Genomic DNA, 4,328 nt, shown 5'->3' with positions numbered 1-4,328 from the left:
TTATGTTATATTAATATAGTGTTACGATTTCAGTTTCTTATTGTTAATGTTAACGAAATTATTATGAATTGAATCGATTTGTCACTGTGTTAAGTAGCACCATCATAAATTATAATCTATATAAAATAATTATTGTAGGATGTGCAAACTTAGTGGTTATTTCGTGATACATGAGTGTAAAGGAATAGTAAAACATGTTGTATAACAAAATATAAATACTTTGCTCTTGTATTCTTTGTTTAATTTGTTATCTTGTATATTCCATCTATTTTTAGCAGGCGGGATTTATGCCCAAAGCATCCCTATGGGATATACAGTAAAAATGCAAGGGTTTAAAAAAGTTCATTCTTTAATATAAATATTTCAGATTTCTAGTATTTTTTTTATAATAGTAGATAGTATAAAGTTTTTACTGAAAGTTAATACTTCGTTTACTTTAAACATAGTAAATAATACTTAATAAATTAAGTTTTTGGTAGATGCGGCGTTTTTACCAGAGTTATCCTACTAGTGTATATTAATATGTCTATATTGACCATATTGGTCTACCTTACACAGAGTTTCCTCCTTTTAATAAACGAAATGTTGTGACAAAAATATAAACTAAATATATATTAGTGTAAAGTATGAATACAAACTACAATAACATAAATTACTGAAATTGATAATCATCTTATGGTAGGAAACAATTATTTATGTATGAAATATTACATTATGACCCCACGACATTCTATATTTTGCTTTATTGACGATAAAAGAATAAAGAAATTGTATAATAAATTGATAAAATACAGCATAGATTTTCAACACAAATGTTCTAAAAACATCTAGAGGACGTATTTATATTCTTTTCTCAGATAAAGTATATTGTATGTCGGTATTAAGTTTATATATATATATATGTATGTGTGTGTATACATATATTATGTATTTAGCCTTTTTGTGGAATGACGGCACACGCGGACACTTTTCAGCGATATACTTGTGCATCATATTCTCACGCCGTTTACTCACCGTGAACGAGCGTGTGACTGACTCATAATAAAATCTTGATTGCACATGGTAATAAAATGGCAGAAAAATGCTATTGATTGTTTATAATGTCTTTTGGAGAATTTTCTTTCAGCAAAAACATTATCATTGTCAGCGATATATTTAGCAACGTTTGTTGGCTACACAATCAAATACATTAACTATTTTTCAATTTTTCAGATTTATTTTTTTATATTATATTACTGAATCTGATACTTTTAATTAAGGGATCTTTCTTGTTAAACTCAAAGATTTATGAAAAGTATTGATAAGAATTGTTCAGATTTGCATCAACATTTTATTTTGTTACAAAACAAAAAGGCAGTTGTAATTTTATTAAATTATTGTACTAAATTATTGATTATGAAAAGAAAAAGGAAGTGTACTTAATATGATTTGACAAAATTTTTTTTTTAGTATTACAGTGCTTTTTCTTTAAAAAAAATTTAAATCTATTTGACGTACAACAAAGCAAGTTAATTTAATTTTCTTATATATATAATAAATTATTATTTAATTACAGTATCTTCTTTCTAACCGTGTGATTCACATTTGTTGTCGTAATTACGTAGACAGAGGCAAAAATTTGAAAATGGCATTATTTTTTAGGTGCATTTTGATACTGCAAATTATAATAAGAATTAGTAACAGGAAGCATTCGATCATAATTGGAATCTCTTTGGAATTGAAACTGATTGAATTCGAGTGAAAGTGTATCTTGGTGTGTTCAAATCTGAGGAAATCCGTAATCATACTGAACATTATTGTCTAATATATGGTTATGCTATCCTTAAGTCTCATAATTCAATCGAATCGATATTGATTAGAACATTTATCGAGAAAATCGAGAAAATATGATTGTAGTATAAGTACACAATACATTTTTTAGATGAATAATATACATCTTCTAATATAACAGATTATACAATATTCTTTCTTGTAATCAATGTAACAACATGGACTGCACCATCCATAAATAGTATAAGAAATCTAAATAGTATAACAAATATAGCGAACAAAATGAAAGAGAGAAAGAAAGAGCTGAAGGGCTATTCTTCTCCTCTTTTTAACATATTGTGTGATTGGTTGAATAGAAAAGATAGATAGAAATTAGCCGTCTTCGTGTTCGCTCTCATTTTTGTAGACTAATTTTATACATGGAGGCTCTGTCTTTTGCTTCGATAAACTATACATATTTGATGTTATATTCACTTTTCATTTTATTAATTTTTAATTTTATTAATTTCATTAATTTTTTACTTAATTGTACAATATTATTAACACAATGTGTAAATTTGAAATCAGGTAAATCTTAAATTAGAGAGTTAGTTTGACGTCATTGTACGAACATGCACGGTTTGTACTTATCCACGTCATCTCGTTATTCAAGCGTGACACTGAGCGAATAATCGCTTTGTGTGTATCAGACGACCGCATTTTGTGCAATATCGTATGGTATATCCGGAAATCATACGTTGAAATCAGTCGCATTGTTTGCTTGGCATATTAATCTTTGTGATATACGACAGTGTGTGCGCATACGTGTTCGAAGAGAATGTGTACGGTTGATAATTCATTTCGATTATTTTGTAAAAAAAAAAATTTAGTAGAACCAATTCGTAAACCGATGCAGGCCGTCGTGTGCACATGAATTTTTATTATCTCTGTCTACGCAAATTACCTAAACGCACTTTAATGGATCACTTTCTAATTGCATTCTGGAAACGTTGCGTCTCCGTAATAATAAAAAATATAGAAAAGGATTGGTAGTCTTCGCTTTAATGTACCTGATAATTGTATCTACTTAATCATTAGCTGTAATTTGCGATGTGACAGAAATGAGAATTGATCACATACAAAACATGTTTTACATTTGTCATATATTGTCCGTGTGTATGTGTGATTCGACTTCATTATTAGCTTACGTGTCACATCGATTTATTACAGCTTGTCATGAAACGAGGTGTGTGTCTATCTATACGGAATATCCAAGAACTCATTCGCAGCTATAGATTAGTCAAAAATATATACCCACAATGTATCTTGTAAATTTAGAAATAAATTATCCATTAAAGTCGCAAACATGCAAACACGACATATCGAACGCTTTAATATTCTTTAACATTTTTTGCTATGTTATTTGATAATTTCTTACCGAAGTATCATACAATATCAAACGATCATACAATTAAAGTGTTTAAATTTGATATTATATATCATGTTTGTGTATAATTTAAAATATTTAGATGGACTAACAAACTATATATAAATAGCGATCGATAAACATTTCATATATGTATAACTAAAAAAATTACAAAGTTTTATTTTATTTTACAAAGGCTTTTCTTACATAATATCTTTGATTGTTAATTTTAATCTAATACACATGTAATTAATAATAATTATAAATTTGATAATATGGTGGGTGAATCGGTATGATATATTGCTCGATGTATGAACCTCATCCATATACGTATTAACAAAGATACTCGTGCGCAATCTATTGCAATTTTCCACAGCTGCTTGTATTACTTGAAGAAAGGATATTCAATAATTCTATTCTAATACGCTACCTAATTGCAGCTTCATAAATGTCACAATGGAACTCCTTCTTTGTATTTATGTAGGCAAGTGGTTGTGATGATGCGAAGCTTGAGAAAGCCAGCTTAGAAAACAATTTAGTTCACCTCGAAATATTAGTGTAAATTGAAGAAAGACGAGAGTTTCTAAACAAAGTTATGTTATTTCCATTAGTTTCTACCGACGCTTTACAGTCTCATAACAATCGTCAAAATTATTCCGCAATCTATGCTTGCTTATTGATGATTAGAACGCAAGAAAGCAATGTTGTTGTTTCGTTAAATTGTTTTCTTCATTTTAGTTTTTAGATGCGACATTGTATCAATTTGTTATAAATAAAGTTATAACAAATTACTTATTATTTGTAACAAATTTTGAATGTCGGATTTGGAGGAGTATGTAAAAAGCGATATTAATACAAAGATAATTTGTCTTTTGTAATTCTAATTTTGTTACAAATGATTAGAATACATAATTATTAATTATTTACACAATAAACATCTTTAAGATATTTCATAAAGAACTCTGAAAAATAAAAACTTAAAGTTATCTTACGCTATGATTTTATCCGCTTATTCAGCAATCTTTAGAAATTAATAACTCGTTAACTATTGCAAAAATTATAAAATGATAGAGGACTTTTCAACTAAGTTTAGTCCACTCTACCCACGGGAGATTATACGGTCATTAACGGACACCCTATATATATATATACA

The sequence above is a fragment of the Trachymyrmex septentrionalis genome, unplaced genomic scaffold, assembly GCF_001594115.1.
Source record: "Trachymyrmex septentrionalis isolate Tsep2-gDNA-1 unplaced genomic scaffold, Tsep1.0 scaffold56, whole genome shotgun sequence".
NCBI classification, from domain to species: Eukaryota; Metazoa; Arthropoda; class Insecta; order Hymenoptera; family Formicidae; genus Trachymyrmex; species Trachymyrmex septentrionalis.
This window is presented reverse-complemented; position numbering follows the sequence as displayed.